The following is a 26533-nucleotide window of genomic DNA, read 5'->3' as shown; positions in this document are numbered from 1 at the left end:
CATCAATGAAGCAAGGCTAGAGGGTCCAGGGGAGGGGAAGTCAGGAGGGGGATCAGGATATTTGTTATTTGTCAATTTATTTTTCGACAGGTCATCAACATTTGGAGAAATTTCAATCTCCAAGGTGGGTGCAGAGGTCATTAACTATGCCCGAAAAGCACCATCAGAGGGTCCAGGGGCACTCGAATCCTTATAAATGCTAGACATTTAGATCTGAGAGAGGTAAAAAAAAAAAAAATAATAATAAACCTGAAAACCTTAAAAAGATACCATTAGCCTTTCATGGAGTTTATTCTTCCACCAATGGCACAAGTGAGAACTGACACCCAAATGTCCACGTCCCTACCCTACCCCACAAGGGATGGCACAACATGATTATAGTGGCCCAAGTGCAAGCCAATCCCACTTGCTAGGACCAAAGGTATTACAAGAATACTATCATCCCCACTCTAATCATGTTATGGGCAAACCAGATTGAATGCCGAGAGTCCTATCCCCAGAACCGGACCCCCCTAAAGAATAGTTCCACCTGATACCTCTCAGGTCCGAACATTATCGGGCAGCTGATGGTCCTACCACAGTACCCACTATTTAGCTTCGGATATAAACCCGATCCCATTTATGATATCTTTTCCTGTTTATCAGGTCCAATAAATTTTTGCAAGAGTGGAAAATTCCACAAAAATTAATTCAAAGAAAAATATAATGGTACAGTATATGGGACTCTTAGATTCAAAACCCGGAACAGATTCCTGGGGTTCAAGAGCCCCCTCAACACGTCAAGGTGGTCCCAAATCGAGGGGTACCAGGATTTAGAATGAGCAAAAGATGAAGAGATTGGTTAAACAATCGACTAAAAGAATAATTAAAACTTACTACAGACATTTTTATTACACTGTCTATACCTATATAATTAGTCCTATTGGTGCTAAGAACCTAATACTAAGTGCCAATGGCGGCAGAAGTTACGTATGTAGTGAAGATTAAATGTTTACTAAAAAGATCTTTTGGCTAACGCAGTACGGTATACTACACTAAGTGTGAAAAACAGAGGCACAGAGACACATTGCCTGAGTACAGACCTGTCTCCCTAAATGGATTCTTCCACTATGGGGGCAGACCAGTTCCCTAACCAATTCAGACAAACCTTGAACTGATCAAAATAAGGTTTACGTCCTGTTCTAAATTCTCAATACGTTTTTCCTGAACCGAAAGGGGAGTGGAAGGCGTAGCTACAAAGGAAGCCTCAGTATTAACCAAAGCATCAGCAAAGGAAAAGGCTAGACTGAGTATGGATAACTACAGATGAAGGACCTGGAGAAGGGGGAGAAATGACTGGTTGATAACCTGACCTAACTAATTGCTTTCGCAATATATCTGCTTACCTTCTCTTCCTATATTAACGAACTTAAAACAGAAAGGCCCTCAAAAGTCCCTACTTCCTCACATCTGTTCTCAAGATCACACTTTATACCATTGCAGCCAGTGTAAACAGTGTGTCTCCTAAAAAATCAACATCTTGCTAACACAGTAATCATTCCTACAGATCCTGACGTTCTTAGCCTTCTTTCCAGTGGAGGCATCCTAGGAAAAATAAATATACAGTATGGTGATAGCAGCAAACAGCCATGAAACACCAACAAGAGCCTATACACAATGGCGGCAAGGAGAATTCTGACATGAGCTAAAACATTCGAAACAGACCTGGTGGAGAACAGGTCTACCAGACAAGTCATCTGGGCAGCCATTCGATCTTTTGTTTGAACGCTGACTCGCCTATCAGCACAGAGATATAAGCTAACTTTAACAGTAGGTAAGAGCCATCCCAAATAAACGTATTTCAAACTAGTTTTACATTTACTACATCCCAAATCTTACTGTAGAAAAACTAATGTACTGGACTGCAGTATAATTAAGGATCTGTTCACAAGCTTGAGATGTAAAATGCATCTTATCTTCATTAATAACAAATAAAATAATGGTCTTTCTCTTAAAGATGAAGATGTCAGTTCTGGATAAAAGTAAATTCTGACAATGTACTCGTGTGCATCTACACCAAATATACTTTGGTTTAAAACTTCCATGGTGTTGCTGAGTTCTGGAAGGCTTTCTTGAAAATTATTATTGCAGATCATGTCTAATGTTAAAAAATTCAAACTTGTATGATGCTGTCCCAATATAAAACGACTGTTACTTCGCCAATCACCAGGCCACAATTACAACTGAAAAGAGACAATAAGGTTAGCAATGTATAAACTTTAAAAAGCTTAAAATAAAGATAAAAATACTTTGAAAAACCATACTTTCAAATTCCTACACTGGAATAAAGTTACTTTGTAATACACTGCCTGGTCAAAATTTTCTATTCCCAAAAGTTTCTAATCAAATACAACACCATTCCCAATAAATATACAAAGTGAAAATTATAGGGCTAAACAACTTGTTAATTTTCAGAAAAGAAAACTATTGTGCCGGCTTTTTATGTCCGACGGCACTTTTTTCTGTCCGCCCTCAGATCTTAAAAACTACTGAGAATTGCAAATTGGTATGTTGATCATCCACCCTCCAATCATCAAACATACCAAATTGCAGCCCTCTAGCCTCAGTAGTTTTAATTCTGTTTAAGGTTAAAGTTAGCCATTATCGTGCTTCTGGCAATGATGTGGGCCGTGGTTCGAGTTTCATGGGCCATGGCTCATACAGCATTATACCAAGACCACCAAAAGAAAGATCTATTTTCGGTGGCCTTGATTATATGAGGTACAGAAAACTTGATTGCGCTGAAGAAACTTTGGCGCATTTTTTACTTGTTTTATTTCAATCATAACTTTCATAAATAAAATTCACTTCTTACCCATAGTTGCTCAAGTCCACTACAGAGGTTGGTATATTAATAAGCCAGATCAAATTAAGATGATCTGACGATCCACATTGTGTCTTTGCCAAAGTGACTGTGGCACACTTATGGGTCTTGGATGTGTGCAAAAGACAGACTTGTGGGCAACAGAGAGAGACTTTATGAGTCTTGGGTAATTGCAGCAAACAGATTTCTCTGTCTTTGGCATTGTCATCAGACAGCCTCTGTCTGATGACTGATGTTTTGGTCTAGGGTGTTTGCAGTACAAACTTTGGTCTAGTCATTTGTAGAAGACATACTTGAGTCTTGGGTATTTTTAAGATGGCTTTCTATTCATCAAGGTTCGCAGGAGAGGACTTAGTTGCCAGATCAAATTCTGAAAGACTTGACAATCCTATATAACTAATTCTTCATGGATTGCCATCTTATATAACTAATTCTTCATGGATTGTCATAAGACTTACTGGGCTCGTAAAACTTAGGCAAATTTACTATCCAGACTATTCCATCATCGTTTGCAGGAGACTTAATCTATCATTTTGTAGGTGACTTCATCCTTCAAAGTTTGCAGATGACTTTATCCACCAGTGCAGGAGACAAAGACTTATTTCATAAGAGTTTGCAGCTGACTTCACCCATCCAAATCTGCAGGTGACTTCATCTATCAGTTTGAAGGTAACTCCATCCATCAGTGTTTGCAAGAGACTTCATCCATCAGGGTTTCCATGAAAATTCATCTATCAAAATTAGCATGAAACTTCAACCACCAGTTTGCAAGTAACTCAATCCACCAAGGTTTGCCTGGAGACTTCATCTTTCAGGATTTGCAAGCAATTTTGTCCACCAGGGTTTGCATGTGACTTCATCCTTACAGGATTGCAGATTTACTCCTTTGGGGATTACAGGATTCAGATGTGAATATCCTGATTGACCGTTCATTCATAGTTGGCAGGTAACTAACTGACAAGATTAATTCAGAAGACTTGATTGTGTGTAGTTTGTCTTGTACAGTATATGATTTCTGGCTGGCTTAATATGGTTTTATTTAGTCTGACTCACCCTGGTTTCTTGCGTGGTTTGTAGGGGAACTGGACAAACTTTAAGGACTTGATGATCTTGATTTATTATTTGTTTTGCAGTACAGTAGCTAGCTGGTCAGATTAAATTCAGTACACTAGACTATTCTGATTTATTCTCTAAGGTATGCAAAATGTTGCACAACTACTAATCACATTCAGAAGCCTAAAAATCCTAACTAATTACTCATCACTTGCAGAAGATGACATCTGGCAAATTCAAATTCTGGAGACTTTATCCTAATTCTTATTAGTTTGCAAGAGAAACTGGCCACATCAAGTCCAGAAAAGTTACATGATCCTGACTATCTATGCATTTGACACAAGGAGACAAACTGGCCAAATTAGATTCAGAAATCTTGCCTGTTCCAATTCACCCCATGGTTTTCATACTGGGCCTAAATGATCAAACCAAAATTCGGAATCATAAGCTCCAGACTGAATTCTGTGGACCTCAATCCTGAAGAATTCTTCATGACTTGAGACGGATTCACTCCAATGTTATCAAACTGCAAATTTTTTATGGTTTTATACCATGAGAAACAGCTCCTCATTTGCAGATATTTTTTAGTGGATTGTGCCTTAAAAACCAAATACAAATTTTGAAACTGAGCATTCCTGCATATGTATACCTTGTTTTACAGACAGATTGGCAAGACCATTTTCTCAAAAGATTGTTCTAAGGTCATATGTTGTTTGTAAACCAAATTTAAAACTTCCAGCTCAAAGTTGGGTGATCTGACAACCCTGAATGTTTTCTTGCTTACAAGCAAATATTAATCCAGACTAGGTAAAATTCCATATAACCTATCTACTGTTCCTGAAAGAAAGAAAAAAAAATAGTAAAAAACTACAGACTATATAGATGGCTTTAATAAAGTACTTTAATGCACTGTGGTAAATAGTGCGCTCACTTAGGTGACATTGCATGGTGAAATTTCTGATACCAAGTTCACTTTACTCACAGAAAACTAAAGAAATTTTCTCAAATCAGCAGAGAGAGCAAATCCCAAAGGCTAGAAAGCCAATCAGATAATTACCTTATCACTCTACAGCCATTAGCTGTGTGTGAATGTACAGTTTGTTATATCATCATCCAACCTCAATTCCAAAGCCAGTTTCTTACTTCAGTTTTCAGGGCAACTATCATTCTACAGCCATTAGTATCCTCACCACCAACCAGTAGTTCTGATTTGTTTACATTTCCTAATACTGTACCTATAATCTGTTCTTCTAGGCCAGACTTTGGCCTGCCTCACTTTTACTTATGATTCTACTAATAAGACCAGTTAAAGCTGATTGAATTAAAGTCTCATTCAAGTATACTATGGTTGCTATCCAAAATTAAAGAGACTTTATTGTATTCCTTGAGACTTACATTTCCATAAAAGGTCAGTAAAAAGTTAAAATCTTGCATCTATACAAATCTGTGTAACTTTTCTATTCAATACAATTTCCTACAATGTACTGTATCATAAACAGTGTTTAACAGAACACTTTAAAATATCAGCCCAACCAAAAGTCTGAAGTACACTTTCCATCAGACTGAAGTACACTGTCATAAACCACTAGAAAGTACTATAGGATACTTTCTTGTAAACCTACAGAAACCCTTCTCATTCTTGTTTACATGATTAAATGTTGCTAAACTGAAGTTACAAAAAAGACGGACCTTAAGTCACCAATGACTAAAGTAGGCAAATCATGATTTTTACAACTTGACCACTTAAACCATTTGCACTTACAGCCAATTAAACCATCTTATTTGGCGTCATTCCTTAGAACATGACTCCTTGATAATTTTCAGAACTGTTTTGCAAATCCTTACATAACATTTAGTAAGGATCTTCATGGTTAGAGAGTAAGGTAACCATAAGGGCCATTTTTAATCCTGTACAGTAATCTGAGGACTGTACAGCCATTTCACAGTCCTCAAACTAAACGTACTGTCAACTGTCAGGGGGATACATTTCAGTTAGCAGAATATACTTCTCTGGTCAGTTCTGAAGATTTAATGAACTTGCAAGAAAAAGTAAAATAAGCTGCAATGGACTTAATATTCTTATATAACTAGTATGTGCACTAAGGCAGTTTTACTAAAAATATAAAAAATATTTAAAAAAAAATAAAGTTTCAGGTCTACTGATTTCTGGTAGAGAAACCTCATGTTTTCCCCACTACTGGCTTTACCTACATTGAAAAATTTTTCTCAATGTACAGTATACAGTATAAGAATTTTTTGAACAAAGTTCCCTTTCTTGAATAGAGTATGATTATCAAAAAGACACACCATACAACAAAAACACACACAAACAAATCCACACTTAAACAATATAAGCAACAATGTGAACAAAGCTTCAATTGGGCATTCAGACATAAGACTTTGGAAGTATCCTCTTGTGTTTCATATTACGCTCAGGAGTACTGCATCATGACTGCTGGGGCTGCAAATCATATGTCAAAGTATCAATCAACTTTGATACACCTTCAAAATACACTGTGGCCAGTTTAGATTCAGCCAGCTTTATGCCAGCAGAGGCCGCTGCACTATGGCACATCTTAGGGGAAGACGCTGAGAGTAAGGCATTGAAAAGATTAAGAGGCCTGATGTGGCCTTGTGAACTATGGCCGACAAACATACAAAAACCAGTGTTCCCTAAGATTTTATGTCTAATAACAGGTATGATAGTGACACCTGGCGGGAAATATTTTGGCATAAAGTGGCTCAATTGATAAATCTATACCTAAGCAACAACTATACAGATAATGCCTTTAATTTTAAGAAGTCAGGCCAGACACCACTGGCAAAACTGAAGGCTAACGTGCTGTAAAATGGGAAATCATACACCTGAATTCATGAAGTGGCAACCGGTAAGCTAGTTATGGCAATAAATTGGCCATAGTTTATTTCAACAACTACTGTACATGCATTATGCAGAGGATCAAATAAGCTCAAATTCTTAAAAACTTTTACTCTAACTTTCATAAATTCTAAACCCCTAGTTCTCAACCTTAGTTACCTAACTATGTACTCGTATTATGATTCTTTAACCATTACACCAATTACCTTTCATAAGAATAATTGCTGCTGATGGTGGTCATACCTACATCATACATTTGAAGAATTGCTTTCCACAAATGATTAATGAGTAGCATTTTTCAGTTCTACAGGAATCCCATTACAGTATAGAAAATTTCAATCTTATTTTACTCAATAAGCTGTGTTCATTTGTCTTCTTAATATGATCAATTTGAAAATCACACTAACTTTAACAACAAACATACTGTTGCCAAGATATTCACTGACAAACGTTACCTGGGAATTTTCTAAGTTCTTTGTTTGTGCTCCCCTAGTCATGAAGCTCCCAATCAAATTTTGTTTGTCCCAGTATATTGTGGGTAAGGAGGGCTAGCATATTTTGAACGCCATTATTTTCACAGGGAAGTGTGGGTACATGTGAATAGCTGAAACCTGACTGGTTCTTGTGTTTAAGTTTCACCAATTGTGGAATTTTGGAAATCAAGCACTGGTTTAAAAAATACCTGCTCCAGCTCATAGTCATGGCTGCTTTAGCACAGTTGTGCAACTTTGACTCTTTAGATTACTTTGGCTGTACAGTACTGCTAAATTTCAAGTATATTCTTATGCTTCAAAGGGATTGGCAGTAACTTTTCTTTGGGGGCACTGTGTATCACCTAGTTCTGTACAGTGCTGGAGTTCTTCCTTATGCTATTGGGAAGACAGACACTTATGATACTGAAACAATACTGTAAAAATTATAAAAAATGAAAGAAAATGTACTAACAATGGTATAGATTTCAAATGTGCTTTCTTCCAGCATGTAAACTGACTTAGTAAATCTCTGGTTAAATACCTGTTACTTTCACTATAGTGCTGTTATCTAGTGTCTTGAAATTTCCTCAAATATCAGTGTGGATTGGAAGAGCTGTTGTTCCAAGGTCACTGATTATGCTTTCTCCAAGCAAGAACCTATTGGTGGGCCTGGCGTTATTGCCAAAATTGTAAAAGTCAAGATTCAACAAAAATGGATCTTAGTTTGACCACGCTAAACCTGACCTAACCTAACCTAGGGTTTTTGGCCCTTACCTGGACAGGGTTTTAGCCCCTGGACTTGAAATTTCCTCAAATACTAGTGTGGATTGGAAGAGGTGTTGTTCCTAGGTCACTGATAATACTTTCTCCGAGCAAGAACCTATTGGGGGGCATGGCATTGTTGCCAAACTTCCAAAAGAAGTCAAAGTTTAACACAAGTGGATATTAGCCTAACCTCCCTAAATCTAACCTACCTGACCTAGGGTTTTGAGTCCAGACCGTGACAGAGATTAGCCACTGGACCCTCTCCACCCCATCCTCCACCATTCTAACACATGTGCATGCCAGCTAACTTTACTCTTAACCTTCCCTGACCTGGGTGGATGGTGGATGCCCCAAATCTTTCCCTTTTAACACGGATACATACTAACCTACTTTTTGCTTAACCTAACCTTAAACTAACAACATTCCTCAAGAACCTAATTAGGATATTGGATGGTAAGATTACCATTTACTTTGACAGGAAATATGGGTGGTGGTTATAAGGTAATAGCTGCATCCAATTAACACATGAAACCTAGTGTCAATTTGAGGATTTAGTCTTCTGAAGAAGTGGAAGGCAAAATACTTGTCAAACACTTCTTGGCAGCTGTACTTCAGAGTATCACCTCTTGCATTCCACCAGTAACATTATTTTGTATAGCAGCCTGTGTCGTGTCCAAAAAATTTTACGAATGTTTAACAATTTAGTGAAAGCAGCCCTCAATTTCTAATCATTTTAGTGCTGGGAAGAATCCACTCGCTAATTTTTCAACTAGGGTTCCATGCTTTAATTCAGGTACCAGGACCAAAGAGGTTAGGTTAGGTCAGGTTTAGTGAGGTCAAACTAAGATCCATTTTGGTTGAATTTTGACTTTTACAGCACCACCAAATACTCACGCTCCTTCAATTTCCCTACCCCTATCATATTTTCTTTAACATTAGTATGCACAGTACTCAAGTCTATATGGTACAACACCATTTCCCAGCAAAAACTGTACCAGCCATTAACAGCATGGTTCAACACACAAACCCGTTCAGCAGCTTTGTCCTGGGTATGTTAACCACTGTTGAACCACCAATACAGTTGTTGCAATGGAATCCTTTATCCATTAACTTGACAATGCTCTTACACATTGGGGTATAGGCTATTTGTTATTTAACACTTCACAAAAATTCAAACAATTCCACTCTGTTTCACCTCACAATTAGAGCAAAAAGACATTGTCATGTTTGCTGTCATGATTCAAAATTGTGAATTCCAAGCAAGGTCTGCATACCTTCACCAAATCATGTAAAATTCAAGGCCTATGAATGCTGGATTGGGTTGAAGATGAATCAGAGAATATCATAAGTCAATGTGAAACAGCCCATACATGTGAAGCCTATTAGCCCAACTACAAAAATGTCAATGGACTGGCAAGGCAGTTCTCATTGATCGGATGTAAGAAACCCAAGCACGCACAGTCACATGAGATGGGTGATGTTCTTGAAACCAGCTTGCAGGAGCTATCCTGTCATGGCTAAACATCTCCATGAAGTTTTTTCATCATAAACTGGAAAAGCGAAATAACAGCAAATACACTTAAAAAATGTTCATTCTACATATTTTAAGGCGAAAAAACTTTCACTTGGTAAACTTACTTTAAACCATTTTGCTACTATTTTGGCCTTGAAAATATTTTCCTGTCTTAACGTGTGCTTTGAACGTTTCCAACATACGTTTTGTTAGCAAGTGACCTAAACAACCACATCTAATCTAACCTAATGCATCAGTTCCTTTGTGCGGTTGTCTTGGCCATTTGCAAATGAAAATGTCAGAAAAATTAAACGCACACATTAACACATTATTGGCTATTTTCAACTCCGGCTTGTGAAAGTCCCCTGGTTTGATTTTTAAATTTACAAAAATTCCAAGTCTTTCGTAAATATCATACTGTGCAAATTAACAACACCCTAAATTCGAACTTGCAGAGCGCAGAGGAAATGCCTTAGTTGAAACCAGAGAGAACCAGGTTAAAACTAGGCCAAGCCCACGTGTGGGTTGCGGCTACATTTCAACTAAAAGCACTAGGCTAAGCACTGAAACAGTTTGTTTATCAGTCAAGTGCCAATTGAACCTTGGTCTAAAATATTCCTCTAGAAATACCAAGAGCCTGAAGAAAAAGTCGAATCAGTCACTTGCGACATTTTACAATTTCGCTTTTACCTAGCCTTCAACCACTCTTTCAACTCTATTACAACCTGGTTTCGTTTAATTTGGATTTTGAAACATTTGCTTACCTTCTTATGAAAATACCGATAACTAACACACCCAAATAACTTCGAAACACAGACGTACAATGTCAAGTGGCTGGTCTTCGACATACGGGACCGGACACATTGACTACCATCATGGCGGTTCCTCGTCTTAGGCTCGTAGCCATTCAGGGTCTTCCACGGTTCCACCCAAAGACTATTGTTCCACCATCGTCAGCGTCCGAGAGACTGGTTTTCTTATTGGCCGAAGAGGAAGTTTCCCATTGGTAGAGGAAGAAAGAAAGGAATTCCAACAAATGCTTTAAAAATTATGAAACAAAATATGAATAGCCTGGTGGTACATATTGTCATATCAATATAGTAAAAGATCAAAGACATAGCTTGATGGAAATTAAGAGAAACCTAGGCCTAAAGCAGCGCGATCCCTCATGGATAACGAATGATTTACTGAGATTTTCCGCGTAACTTTTCTATCTGCTGAGCAAAATGCGTTGAAGAGATGAATTATAAATGCATGCATTGACTATGTAACTCAGTGACGATTCCGGAATCGAACCAAATACCTAACATTTTTCGCTTTGTTGTGGCATAATTAGGTAAACAAAAATATACGGAGCTTCGCTTTGTTCTTTCTATTTCCACAGCTTCCTGTCGTCTCAGTATGCAAAGTTATTGTTAATGCTCTGGGTTTTACAGTTTTGTATTCTAATAAGATTATTTAAAACTCTACGAAAGTAAGGTGCAAATACTGGTATGGCTGCAAACTATTTAACAACTATGAGGCTACATTTAATTTTATATATCTCTATGGCATAGTTGAATTGTTCGTCTGTGGCTTAAGATTGGGCTTAAAGTTTTATGTTATACCCTTTATGGTTAACTTATTTAAACAAATTTTTACCTATTTTTTACCTATTTAAGGCAAAAATAACTATATAAAGTAATGAATAACATACTTTTTGTAGAGCGTAAATAGCAACTTACACGAGAGGTAATGTTCTTTTCGGTACTTTCGGACATAAGATCCTGAGCAGCAAAATTAACGTCAGAATTTGATATATATAAATTTTATTTTTTAATGTGTAATTTGTACTTTTATTTTTAAACCATAGTATTATTTTGAATATAATTACGTAATAAATAGATTTAATATATCCGTATGTTAATATATCAAAACTTGAATAAGAATATTAACATTTCCATGAATATCCGAAGCACCTTCGTTACTTTCTGACACAATTAGCAAATTTTTCATGAAAGTAGCGAATCTTTCCCAATAACAATAATACCTAAAGTAATATAGCCATAAAATGGTAACATTTGCAATACTGAATATGTCTATTCGAACTTGAATTTATACAAATTAATGCACCATGCAAAAATTTGTGATCTCTTGAAGTGCACCAAGAAACCTGAAATGTGAATGCTAAAGTAGATAGCATTTTACTGTATTTTGTAGACTTCATACTTATCATCAAATTAGCATGAGACCAGCTTAGGCTTTAAGAGCAGCAAAAGAACAACGCCTTTTTAAATTTGTGCATCGTTTCCCAAACTATAAAAGCTAATCAGGCATAACCTACAACAGAAGACACTTTCCTTCAGAATTATTTCAATTTACATGTGACAGCTTTGCAACATTAACATACTTGCGGGTGAATTTCAGCAAACCAGGCTGACTTATCTCTTAAATTAAAGGAACCCATTGGTAGAAACATTGAAATTTTATCGTTATATATGGGATATGTGAATAGTCGACGTATGTGTGTGTTTGTGTGTGTATGAGAGAGAGAGAGAGAGAGAGAGAGAGAGAGAGAGAGAGAGATCTACAAAATTAAATCGTAGGCCTTTTCCGAGCTTCCGCTACATGAAAAAAATTGTAATACAAATGAGTTTTGATGTTGTCGCACATTTTCATAATGCTAGTATTTTAATTTCGGCTCCTTTGGCGACGAAGTATTACAGCAGAAACGGATTTAATAGCCCAACATTTCTATCAGAAATTCATGTGTTACTAATCGATACAAGTCGAAGTTTGACCATCATTTCTGTCATCAAAGAGCTAAAAGAAGAAAGCTCTTTGAGAAGGCATTCTCCTACGCCACTTATTAACGTTCATCTTGTGCTATTCGTTCAGCTATGTACCGTAATTCTCTACCATGGATATTCGAAAATTAATTTGCTTACTGACGTTTACCAAATAATACTTCAGTGCAAACCTTTACATATCACATTTACCTTATCTTTATCTTAATTCATCATATTTTTATTAATTTCTTGGCAAGTTATCACAAAATGTATACTTTTTATCACCATACTTTATATTATTGCAGCAACGTTATAGGATCAAAATGAGAGCATTAACAACACTGTCCTTAACAACCATGTATAAAAATGACAATTTAAAGATAAAAGCCGTAGCTTGCGGAAGATCATCATGCAGATTTTTATTAGTAACGTCAATGTGGTCTCAACGGGGACAAATAGTTCCCTTTGGATTATCAACACAATATAAGTGGGCAAGCAAACTGACATCTGTAAGGGGAGCCCAAAGGCTTTATGGGCAACCAAAGTTTTTTTTTAAGTATTTTTATGAACATATTTAACTTAGAACGTTTGTACAGTACACGGTAATATCACTGACAAAATCTAGGAACTAAATTGATGGCGCAAGAGGTGACCTACAACTCATGTTGACTAATTTGGAGCTTGATATCATAACTTACAAAATAGCACCTAGTTTAAGGATGCCACGTGCCTCCAGTATTTTTTGAAGGCTTGTTTAATATGTCGGATGTTCAAGTTCCCTGGTGTTCGATAATACGACGCCTGTAAGTTCGTGTTGATTCCCTTTTTGATTGGGTGGGAGCTGGAACCTGAAAAAAGGCTACTATGGGGAAGCTAATCATATCTAATTTAATGTAAAAAAACAATACGTCCAGAAATAAGACAGGAACTGGCATAGAATAATTGAATAAAAATATATGCCTATAGTTAAACCAAATGGACTATGAACATGTAGTATGGTTTAGACGTTGCCATTTTCCCAGAGTTGATTAATAAAATCTTGACCTAAGTTGGGATACCATGTAGATGTGACATAATGCTGTCACGTCTTCCCTAACCCAGAGTAGAAAGGGCAAACAGCTTTACACTATTGTTCTGCGATTCTATCACTGAAGACGTACAATAAGCGAAAGAACTGAAATTTGATGATGAATAAAGGATGATTTATAGTGAAAAAATATAACAGGGTAGGATAAGAATGATTTAGTTTCTAATCACCTAAATAAATTATACAAATGCCCAATGTTTAGCCTAGACTCACTGTTGAAAATAAATTATATAATGCCATAAAAATACTGTTATTGGCTCCTCAAGTGATATTAAATTGTAAATTAAGTCGGCCTTGTCTTGTCCTGGAACGGTCTCTTTCTTCTGGACAGCCCTTGGGAGGGATAAACAGGATTTTATGACCGGATTAAAGAACCTAAACTGATAGAGCAGGTTAACTGTAGTCGCATTATAAGCCAGGAAGAAGTTTGGCATCATAGCTAATGACAGCCATGTTCGTAGTCATTTTGGTTCTACACTACAGTTCTTCAGCTGAACTTTCGTGAGGACCATTACCTACATATCTGATTGGGTTCAAGCACTGGAGCAGAAGTTGGTATACACATACTTCCACTGGGGCAGATTACACGAGCATCAATAATTAATGGTTGCTTAACAGATAATTAACTTTGCTAAAGAAATGCTAAAATATCGGCTACAGTAGTATGAAGACAACGCTTACCTTCATCTCCCTCTTACAATGGTTTCACAAGTCTACACATTCTTCTTAAGGGACACAAAAGGTTATTATAATATATGAAAGTTCCACAATCACAAGTCAAATCATCCCACACACATCACATGCAAGACTGCTCGCAGCGATCACTGTCGTAACTAATTTGCTATGTATTTTATAGCCAAACATTCCTCAAACTGCCCCTTTGGTAGTACTGAAAATGACACCCAGGAACGCTATACCAAAGAATTTCTTACTTCAAGTAATATACATGCCTCCGACAAAACGTAAACAAACGCTGCCGTAAGATGACCTGGAGTTACTTTTAACCGAGAGTGTAATGCCTGTTCGGCAATAACAAAAATATACATTATTGGAAATATCAGATCCTGTTGACACTAAGGGAAGTGTATTGACATTATTTTGAGATAATTTTACGAGAAAGTAAGGACGGTTTAAGTAGCGTTTCTTTCTTTTCGCTACATAGATAGACTTAGGCTAGGCTACCTAGGCCGAGTGGGGAGCCCTCCTTGTGGTGGCAACTAACCTACTAAAGTACTGGCTACCATTTCAAGTTCATAAATCGTGATGTTCTGAGTATTGGGGCATCATAAAAATAAAAAATGTCAAAGGCCTGATTATAACCCAAGAACCCCATTCCAAGTTTTTACACATATTTGCATGAGGCTGGTCTCTCTTAACAATAGACTTATTAACTAAATAGTATGGTAAAACTAGGTTATTTATAGTCCATCAGAAACCATGTTTCATTAGCCTGTAAAACTTTTACCAGCCACAGCCTAACCTTCAGGTCAGGCACTGAATAACCAAGTATGGTAGTCTAAACTTCATCAAATTATAAGATTCAAACCAAGTCTGCAGGTTTTTAGTTTCTTATGGAAAATTACAAGCTACAGGTACAAGAATTGTAATTACTGGCCGAGGACAGTATCAATCAGGCCATAAGAAGAGGAACTGAAAATGGTCTGCAATGTACCACTCGTCTGACAGGTTGTCATATGGTAGGTTAATACTATTCCACTGTCTGTGGTGCAAGTTGTTTAAAGGAAGATGCAATTTTAATACACAAGAGTATGCAAGCTATTTTACTATGACATAATCATAAGAAACAGTTTTTCATTTTTTCCCACCGTTATAGTTCTGTGCTTGCAGACTTAGTTTGTGTGATCTTATTTGATTGTATTTTACTTAATTTACATTTACCAGTGAATATGGGAAGAACATTTCTTTTATCCTGCATACGTGGACAAACATGTTAAGGGTGAAAGCCCAACCATTGGAGCCTTGAAAGCCATTTAGCTCTATCTGACTTACACATAGTTTAATGGGAGAGAGAGATATAAAAAAAACTAGGATGAAGGTCATCAGTGAATGACCTGAAAAAAAAAAAAAAAAAAAAAAAAAAAAAAAAAAAAAAACAAACACTGACACCTCAGCTTTTGGTTCTATACACAAATGATTGTACAATATTTCCCAACTTGTTTTTTCTAACATCATTTTGATGTGTTAGGCTATGAGTCCAAGATATTTTGGTATGACAAAGATATGAGTACCCTTCATATCCTGTTATCAAGACTTTTTACTAATAAAGTAGAAAGCTTGTGCCAAAAATTTCAAAGTACTTGTTAACTTAGAATTTTAAGATTAATGCTGTATGGGATCTTTGTTATGTCTACTTCTAAAACGTTGTGATTTTTTAAGAGATCAAACCTAGCATCGTGAGCATTTCACCCATTAGTAACAGATTTATATACAGTACTTCAAAAGCCTACCAAATAAAACTGGCATGTCATTATGTCACTATCTGATAGGCTATATTAAAGAAAAGAGATCCTTCTATAGCAATATAAGGTGTTTTAAGCATCTCTTAGAAATGTAAGTAAATGTCTAGTACAGTACTTAGGGTACTTTTAAAAATTAACTAAACTATGGAATACTGTATCTTGAAAGTTCAAATGTAGGCTACAGGCCATACTATAGGCTCTTTATTAGTCTGATTTTGCCACTTGTCAGAAAACCTGAGCACTGAAGCATCTGATTAGTTGGGACTACTTACTCTAATGTGCTTAGTAAAAAATTTAGGACAATAAAGCACCTGTTACATTATTACAGTTTTTGAGCTTTCCCAAGACTGACCAAAGTCATTACATTCATAGTCACTCTAGAAGTTTTAATGTAAAATAGCAGGGAAATTGTATTTTTGGTAAATTTACAGTGTATGTTATAAAAACTGAATTTGCAAGTAAAAAATGTTGCAGTAATTTACCTTTCAAGCTTAATTTGTTGGTTGTAATTCTTACTTATTGGACTGTGAAGGCTGCCAATAATTACTAGTGTGTTAGGCAACCAGTGATGAAAAATTACTTTGTATTTCTTTTAAACATTTTTTCTTTGAAATCAGCACTGTACTTTACAAATATGTACCCATTATTCAGTAATTATCAGTTTTAAAATGCTAGCTTAGGCTGTTATTGATATATAATAAGCACAGAGGCACGATTTTTACCTTTTTATGTCTTGAACATTTAGTGACATACCTGTATACAAATAGCATGATTCATGCATACTTACTACACTAGTAGTGTACTTTAGGACCTTGCAATAATGAAATTATACTATACCTGATTTTTTCCTTTTTAGATAACAGACTTCATCTGCTGTCCACAAAACCTTGACCAGGCAAGAAATTTCTCTTGCTTAGATGACCAAGAATGGATGCTGTTTGTCAATTCCCAATAAGGCAAGATGGAAGCTTTTACCATAATCACTCTAAAATGTATATAAAAGAGGGACGAGCAGTCTAACGTGCTCTAAACATGGTGCAGATTATGTGGCCACAGTCTCAACAGGCCAGACCAACCTTTGGCACAGTTAGCCCTCTGTCACCTAAACACTGCCTGGTATCATACATTGCCCTTTGCTTTGTTCTCATTGTTATTTTAATTCGACTGGCAGCATCTTTTGTGATGGCTGAAAAAACAAAAATACAATAGGTAATGCTTGTATCTTGTCTCTGATTACTGTATTGTGTACAACCAATATATCCATGGACAACAGCTATCTTCCAAATCTTATTACAGGTGCCACAATGAAGAGTAAGTTACATATTTCATTGTCTGAGTTGCAAATATATTAAGTTCATAAGAATTTTTGTCAAAGAAAACATATCCTAGGTTAGGCCTTGACATCAGAAACTGTATCCCAAATGGTCTTAATGTAGTACCCACTACTTTTTAACAATACAACTGGTTGAAGTTATGCTAATTTTTTTCAACATGGCATAAACCATGATCCAAACATTATTTCCTGATACAGATATGTAACTTCCATACAACACCTTAGAAAGCAATCAGCTTGAAAAGCACATTTTTTACATCTTAAAAATTGTCAATGACTTCTGCACCTGGAAGACAAGCTAACTTACATTTTAACATTCTTGTTTTAAGGTGACATTTATGCTGAACATTTCAACACACTTTTCACTATACAAAAACTTGAAGTGTTACTTAGGCAAATGGAGGGTTCACTAGTGTCAATAGTTTCTAATAACAAAGCCTGTTTATTAGAGAATTTACTGTCTAATCATTTTTAGATTCACTGTTACATAAGTCTGCCTCTGTATTTTCAATAGGTTTCATAAGTAGTGGTGTACCGTATATTAATGGGAAGGACTAGCTCTCATTTTATAATAAACACTTGATTTACTTAGAACCTCTACTGGAATAATTTTGAGGCAAAACTAGGTGAAAATAATATTTTGTACTGAAGATTTTAAAGCACAGTTCAGTTCAAATGCAATGCAATATATACAGAGCTTGGTAATGAACACCAGTATTGTATACATATGTCACTAAGTATGGCTGCCAAACCTTTCATTCCATACTTAAGTCAAGATTTTGCATCTTACAGTACTTACATTTACCCTATACTGTATTCAGTACAGTAAACAGTATATCACAGTTATGATGTAATAGCACATATGAATGCACTAACTTACGGAAGGATGGTGGAATTTCAGTACTAGGAGGACTGATGTATTCAAATTTATGGAAACAGCATTATGAACTTACTTGGAAATGAATGTAAATTTTATAATTAATTTATAAATAATTTTATAACTGGCACATATGTGTTGTTACAATTAGCATAATTCAGTAGTTTCCCCTTCATTTTACATAAACCTGCACTATCATTCATGTAGCTATGAATAATGGTATGCAGAATAATACCTACATAAATAATTCTGAAATCACTGGCTTGGTATTTCAACAAGCAGCATTCATTATTTTGTTAAGCCAGGTGTGTGAAACTACTCGGTTAATATTGACGTACTGTGAAGTACAGATTTATCTGATAAGTACAGAAAAAAGAACCTTAATAAATAATAAGGTTAGGAACAAAGTTTTTATTTTTACAAAGAATCACCTCTGTAACAATACTGTACTTGATCATATTCACTTATTTCAGTATTTTTCTTTAAACCTGTGTCACATTCTATGGTCATCTACTGTACTTGACATGTAGCCTCCAGTGCTTCCATTCTATTTCACCGCAGGCTTCCAATGCAGCACATTCTTTCAGCATCATCTGGTAATTGAATAGTGACATTAATCACAGAGGTAAACTGTAAGCTGCTATGACTACTACAGTGAAGAACTCAGTATGTGAAATCTGTAATAAGAGGTTTCTAAATTTTAATGTTAATAAAGAGATGCATTACTAAGGTGCTGTATTCAATTTATCCCTTTGCTGCAATTTTTCTTGCCTACCCAAATGTGACTGAACAGTTTGTCCTTCTCATTTATCCCATAAACAATGCCTTACTTTTTTTTTTATTAATCCTCTCAAGACTGAGAATTTTTATACAGAGACACATCTCCAAAATTAAGGCCCTAATTTACAGACAGAGATGGAATCATTAAGCATTAGATATTTACAGTATTTTGACAACTTTTGATGTAACATCGGGTCTTAAGAATTTTCTGGTCCTTTTATATTTGTAAGTTTGGCAGCACATTTTCCCTGTTGTTGAAAATCATAGGCATCTCCACATTCAAGTTTTATGTAATTTGGACTGGTAGTATGACGAAGTCTATACATAATCAACCAAAATAATTATGTAAAGGTAAAGTATAAACGAACTAAAAAATTATAGGCATCTCCACATTCAAGTTTTATGTAATTTGGACCGGTAGTATGACGATGAAGTCTATATATAAATCAACCAAAATAATTCTGTAAAGGTAAAGTATAAACGAACTAAAAAAATTAAAGCAGTACAGTTCTGTACAAGGTAACATAAATCTCTTGAATAAAATTATTGTATCTTACAAGAAATAAGGAATTCCTTAATTTTTTTGACATACAAACCATGACTTTGATAGAGCTTTAAACTGGGGTTAAGAGCTAGTGGCATGCTAACTGAAGATATAAGCATAATGATCAAACAAAGAACAACTTTGGAAGCAGTCTTAAAGGATCAGTGGTGTTGAGACTTCAGTCTCTTACTCTGCTTATTTACAATCCTCAACAAGAGGTTATGAAAATAAGAGGAAGCAACGAAAGTAACCAACGTACTTCTTTCCATGAGAATCTGAAAAAGTAAGGTACTTAAAAACAATTCTTATCTTTATAAAGTTTTTCATAATGGCAACCATGCTCAGTAAAACTTCATCCTCTGAGGCAAGAATGTTTCTCCAGATTTCTTGTCCCAGAAAAGGAAGTTTTACAGAGTGGCAAGGGAAGGCAATTTTGATCATGTCTGGGGACTGGAAAAACATTGGCAATAAAAAGGAAGGGAGAAAGAATATAATGTACATGTTCCCAACAGCAAGAATGGTCGTGGGTGTAGTTATTTCTAATGCAGTAACAGAAAATAATTTTCCCATTGAAAACAAAGAGATGGTCCAAGAGATAAGGCACCAAAGTAAGGCCAAGATCCAAAATTAGGAAATAAAGGTGAAGGAGAAGCAGCAAATGTCAGATTGTCAGCAACTGAAGGAGACTGATGAGCAGGTGTATGGATAGTAGAGCAGAAGCTGCAGCATAAGAAGAATGTTGCTGTGAAAGGATAAAAGTTAGAAGAAAAGTAACCATAACATTCATAACCCCTTACTGTAATGCTTTTTCATAAAAGCAACTTCCTCTCTGGAGGAAGGAAACCACAAGAATCCATAAAGGTAAGCAGATGAGGGATGATGTGGTAAGGAACATCAATCTGTACTATGTATTTCTGAACTGAGAAGATGTCTTTTCTAAGAGATATTCTGCTGCATCTATGAAGCACAAATTTCATGAGGAACTTGACAATAAAACATTTGTGATTAACAAGTGTTGGAATTTCCTTGTTTATGACAACTATGAAAGGACATTACCTGATTTCAATGCAAATGTAAAACGAGACTCAATAAAATTTGGTTTTACAATGTGCACAGCTTAGATTCTCATAAAGTGTGCTATTCACAAACTCACATGAAATTGCCTTCCCTAATAACAAATGCTCTCTCTTTTTTTTTTTTTTTTTTTGTAGATTAAGCTGGCTTTATGTAATCATAGGCTACATTTCTCTTCTCATTTACAGATTCAGTTAACCTCTGATGGCAGTAGCTCCGGCTGGATTACCTTGTCTAAATACAGCAAAGGAAAAAAAATATCTTTATAACCAGCAAATTATTAAGCAAGCTCTTATGTATAGAAAAGTTTACATGTAATATGAAATAAAAGTATGACTTTTTTTAAAAGTGTGAAATAAAAATGACTGCCATAAATAAACTTATACTGTAGTAAGTAATAGTTTAACAAATGGCTATAAATAACTGTCCTGAAATGAAATCACCAACACGGATTTATATAAATCATACCAAAAATTATGAATAAATAAAAATAAAGATATAACTACTGTATTGTGGTTACAATGGCTGGCATCTGAAGGTGGAATCTGCATTTATGTACTGCAATTGATTTCCATCTGGGAGGCCACATGAATTTCCCATCAATTCCTTGGTAAGAGTGTTAAATGAACATAATATATTAATAACTTCCCTGTGCTTCCCAGGGGAAGCTGATGCAAAGACATGAGAAAAAAATACAATACTGTACTGTCACTGCTTCTACTACGAAACCAGTTATTCTTATTCATTTGAGACCAAAATACTGTTCAGTAAAACAGAGTTAAACACAAAAACTGTATCATCTATATCCATATACAAAAAGTACTATCTACGATAAAAGTTTTTTACTCGAGTAACCTTCATGTACAGAACTCCTAAATTAAAAGTAAAACAGTGTTGGTGCATCAGAAAACTTTGAACTTCATGAGCCCCACTAATTGTAATCATGGGCACTGCCAGTGGGGTGTAACAGGGGAGTCTCCCCACTTCCCCATTTTGTCCCTTGATTCACTATCAGCTACAAAACTGAAATACACTAAACTAAAACAAAATTTAATGCAGCATTAAAAATATTTTTCTTTGTTTCTGATCAATATCAGAATGTGCTGCAACCTTCTTTTGCATTATGAGCATGATGGTTAGTAATTTTTCATAATTACAAAAATTGTGTATCACAATCTGCAATATAAGCAGCTTCTGTCTGTTTGATGATCAGCTAAAAACTATTTGTAATGCTGCATTAAACTTTGTTTTAGTACAGTGTATTTCAGTTTTGTAGCTGATAGTGAATCAAGGGAAGACAAATACTTATGAATTACCTATACAGTACCAGTTGTAAAATATAATTCAGTTCATCCCCAAGTACTGTACTGTAGTCGTAAGTCTGGTAACTAACTTGTATTTTGCCTAAACCAAGGACCTTGAAAAAGTCATTTAACATTAATCTAAACCATATGCATAATGAGTAGACTATGATGGCTAAAACTGACCTCTTAAGACTTCCAATAAGGTTATAAAATGTGGACCTACTGGAATATGTAAACTGATTATGTGGGCCAAATAATTTTGTGTAAACCATACCCAAAGCCAGAAGACAGCTTAATCTGGTGGGCTATAAACTTGAAGACTACTTTTCTAAACATATAAGGTTACGTAGAAGTCAGATAACTTTTAAAATCTTGCATTTCCCAAAAATGTTGAAACTCTTGTACTCATGGATGATCAAGACCTAAGTCACTGAAATAATGTGGACCTGATGAGAGCCTGTTAAACCAAGAACAGTACTGATTTTAGAACACTGCTTCCTTTACAGATCTGATTCATAAGTCATGAGAGCCAATGTCAGACTTCGCCATACTGTACAAACTCATGATGATCTTGTGGACCAACTTAATTAGACCAAAAGAGCAAACATTAGCTTACAGGTTTTTATTTAGTATGAACAAATTTTAAAAATCTACAAATGTTAGTTGTTATTACATTACTGTACTTATACACTATGACCCATACAATACAGTAACATCTCAGTTTACCAGATTTCAATTCTACTCATCAGATACAAATTTGCTGGCTACATTATGAAGCAGCTACCTTTCAGGCTAACATGTGATATTTTTTGGTCAGAATTACTGTTAACTGCAGGATATCTTGAAAGTCTTCAATTAATGGATATACTGTACTACAGGGTCTTTCTAGAAATATTCTCTTCTTGTCAGAAGGTCATGCCCCCAGAAATATTTGATAAGATGAGGACTAGCCTACAGTGAAATATAAATTTTTATTTGATACTCAGATATTGCAGACTTGGCCTGCATGATTCTCTCCAGTTCACATATTCCTGCTGGTCCACATTTTAGTCCACATATTCCTGCTGGTCCACATTTCATAGCCACCAAAGTTAGGAAAAAACTAATATTCTAGAAATAAATTGACGTTTCAGTTTGATGGACATAGTCCAAAGGCCTTGTTCCCACTAAAGCTTTACGTGAGGGCAAGGACCCATGAATCAGTATTGGCATGAAGCCAGGCTAATTTAAACCAATCAAATGGCAGAAGCTTACGTAGCCAATATAACAACCAAGGTATAAAATTTCTTTGACCTATAAATGCAGTGTGAACCATATCACAGGCAGTGAATGCAGTGAGGGGTCACGACTTACTTGGGGGGTTGGGGTGGGGGCATGAAGGCATCTGGCCAAGTTAGGGTATGGCATCTGCGTTTGGATAAGAAGTCTGTTTATATTCCCTCTCAAATAACAACTATAGAAATGCCGACTATAATAGGACTGCAGAAGCCCTGACCCCTCATTTTGCCTTCTTGTCCATATCACTGCTAAAATCATGGCAGCCTGAGAGAAATAAAGATAGAACTATATAGTAACTCTGCGGCGGCGACTGCCTTCTAGCTTAACTTTTTCTACAGTTTTTTGGTTGCTAATTATGAATTTACCTTTAATTTTGGCGCTCAAGTGTAATTAACCTGTAATTAACCCCTGAAGTCCATCCAACAAGGGGTTTCCATACACAATCTTTACCCGTCTGTTTCGAACGGTTCATATCCCGTCCGGCAAGTGCAATAACTTGTTAACGTATGGGTACCCAACCACCCGCAGGGCAGTACTAAACACGGCGAAGGGACATTCCATTTGGCCGACAACAAACAGATGCACCGCCAGTATCAGAACCCCTAAAAGTGTAGAAAAAACCAGTTGAAAAGGTAAAAACAAGCACGGAGCTAATATATAGAAGAAATAAAAGATTAAAATGTTGATACCCCAGACAAGGCCTGAACATGACAGCCTGACGAAGGTGGTCCAAACCCGGATAAAAGATCTACTGATTTCTAGCAAGATCTTTCAATATACACAACAGCCCAAGCTAGGCTATACTTAAATAGACACGCAAACAAATGACACAATGGAGGGTAAAATGCCATTTCCATTTGCAAATGCGCAGTCTAGGCATAGTTAGCCTAAAACTATAACACGTTCATGACCTACTTACACAGTATATCGACTACGTTAGGCTAAAATGCACATAAGGAAACGGGGCCTACTCGCTGAAGTGACTGGAATAAGCTTCCGAGACGACCAAATTTACTCTGTAGCCCTATACTAAAAATAAACAATCAAGCAAAGAAAACTGGTCTTCACAATTGAACATAACATGAATTTGATTACATTTCTTTTATTGGTATTATTACAAAAAAAGGATCGCGGAAAGGAATATTGTAACACGCTGGTTATAGTCATTGTTAGACGATTTTGAAAAGAGCTATACAATACAGATTGGGTCTGGAAAACATAAACATTCACTTACTCGTACAAAGTTTACAAAGTTGAAATTACGCTGATAACACAGGGCTTTATTTACATTTTTAGAATGTGAATTCACACAAAATAGCCTACGATAACTTGCATAGTAGTCTGTCCTTATTTTTGGCAATGTCTTTGCCAAATGGGAGGAAAGACAATTATATTATGAACAAATGGCAAGAAAAGGTTAATCGGATGGATAAATTTTACCTGAACAGTAATTAAGCGACTGAGCTGGTCACAACCGCAATAGAACCAATGCCATTTTCAAGGGCATGTAAGGGACCGCATACAATGTGGTCTTACGGGCGCACGTGTGTGTGTGTGTCATCCATCGGGTGTTGCCAACTTGGCGAAAAAGTAGCTAGATTTGGCGAATTTTTGACCTGTTTAGCGACTTTTCAAAGGCTATTGCGAACTGCGGATTTTCTAGCGAATTTTAGTCTCCTCTGGCGAATTTTTTAGCGAATTTCAGAATAGAATTTATTCTTATATATATTATTTAATAAAAATAAAAATAATCATAAATTTGAATTCATTTACTGATCGTGTACAACTCATGATGTCTGAGCTCGAGTTATCCAGGGCCAGTAAGCGAGGGAGGGATGGGACTTCGTAGTTGCACACAGGAGGCCCCTCCCAACCGTCACACCAACCCCATGGACCCGGTACACCCAACCAACGTTGCCAATTTAGCGGCGCTAAAACATCATAGACCGACAGCTTTAAGAACTGTTTCCATGAGCTTTGATCGTCAAAGTATTGCAATAATGATGCAATAGCTCTAGAGTTTATGTATGTTACAAATAAGTCCGCGAAAATCACTTCTTTTCCCATGTTTTGTGTGTCTTGTCCCGAGGTTTGGCAGGTAAATACAGACCAATTGGCAACAGTGTAAGTAACCCAACCAATACCTCTAAATTTCACCATGATAGCGCAATACATCATACCCAGTATTCCTGTACAGATTATATTATACGGTATCCTTTCATTATTCGTTACCGTTACTTAAAAACTTTGATACTTGCACAGTTAGCGTACAGTTTCAGTCAGCTGCAGAGACAATTTCCGTTGATAAGTGATATTATTATGGCGCCAACGTATTCGCAAGCATACAGGAAAAGCTGGGAATCATTCCCAGAGATGAAAGACTGGTTGAAACCAGTTGAAACTGATAAAACAAAAGCATACTGTGTTTATTGTAAATGTGAAATTAATGCAAAGCTCAGTGATATAAGGAAGCATGCTGGTGCTAGAAAACACATCAAAGCAGCCGAGCCATTTTCTAGTGAGAGGCAGAAAAAACTTGATTTCCCCAAAAGTAGTGATTTACATGACAGCTCAACAAGTGAGGCTGAGGGAAGTCTATCAATGTTCATTGCATCTCATACTGCTTTTCTCACAGTGGATCATTTAACTGAAACTCTTAAAGCAACATTTTGTGAAAAGCAAACCAACCAAGAATTTGAAATTACATAGAACAAAATGTAAGAATATTGTTGTGAATGTTCTAGGCCCATATTTCTTAGATAGTTTGAAAGAAGACATTAATGATGGAAAGTATAGCATAGGCTACTAATAGATGAGTCAACCGATATAGCAATAGTAAAATTACTTGGTGTAACAATAAGATAGGCTATTTCAGCAAGAACTTGGATAAGATTGTGTCCACGTATGTAGGTTTAGTAGAAATAGAGTCCGGAACCGCAGAGAGTATTGTCAGTGCCATCATCAAGTTGCTGAAGAAAGTTAAACTTGAGCCCCAAAATTTGCTTGGAATTGGTGTAGATAACGCTAGCGTAAATACAGGTATGAACAATGGTGTGTGTGAACTTTTGAAGAAAAGAAATAGGAGTGCCTAATTTGATTATGATTCGATGCGTTTGTCATTCGTTGCAACTTGCTGTTTCTCATTCTGTAGGAGAAACACTCCTACTAAACTTGACCATTTAGTGCGTGAAACTTACAATTGGTTTAGCCATTCCTCTAAAAGGCAACTTTTTATGCAAAACTGTATGAAACCATTAATGATGGAAAAACTCCTCTTCAAATCCCTCGTGTCTGTGATACAAGATGGATTTCTTTGGAACCAGCTGTAACTCGTATTCTGGGGTCAATGGGACGAACTGAAATTACATTTTCAGATAGCCAGGTCATCAGAAAAGTGCTATAGTGCTGATGTGTTATACAAAATGTATAATGACCATATCAATAAACTTTATCTGTTGTTTTA

General features: G+C 36.1%; 2 long non-coding RNA genes across 2 annotated transcripts; both read right to left on the bottom strand.

The window, feature by feature from the left end:
• Positions 1 to 631: 631 nt before the first annotated feature.
• On the bottom strand, positions 632 to 10464 carry LOC136842091 (uncharacterized). Its single transcript, XR_010854165.1, has 2 exons — positions 10310 to 10464; positions 632 to 2222 (listed from the first exon to the last, which is right to left on the bottom strand). It is a non-coding gene; the product is annotated as an uncharacterized lncRNA (long non-coding RNA).
• An 8017-nt stretch (positions 10465 to 18481) lies between these two features.
• LOC136841562 (uncharacterized) lies at positions 18482 to 24632 on the bottom strand. The gene is made up of 2 exons (XR_010853988.1): positions 24511 to 24632; positions 18482 to 18683 (listed from the first exon to the last, which is right to left on the bottom strand). It is a non-coding gene; the product is annotated as an uncharacterized lncRNA (long non-coding RNA).
• Positions 24633 to 26533: the final 1901 nt, after the last annotated feature.

Source organism: Macrobrachium rosenbergii, chromosome 9 (genome assembly GCF_040412425.1).
Source record: "Macrobrachium rosenbergii isolate ZJJX-2024 chromosome 9, ASM4041242v1, whole genome shotgun sequence".
In the NCBI taxonomy this organism is placed as follows: domain Eukaryota; kingdom Metazoa; phylum Arthropoda; class Malacostraca; order Decapoda; family Palaemonidae; genus Macrobrachium; species Macrobrachium rosenbergii.
The sequence above is the reverse complement of the archived record's forward strand: the minus strand, read 5'-3'. Positions and strand labels throughout refer to the sequence as shown.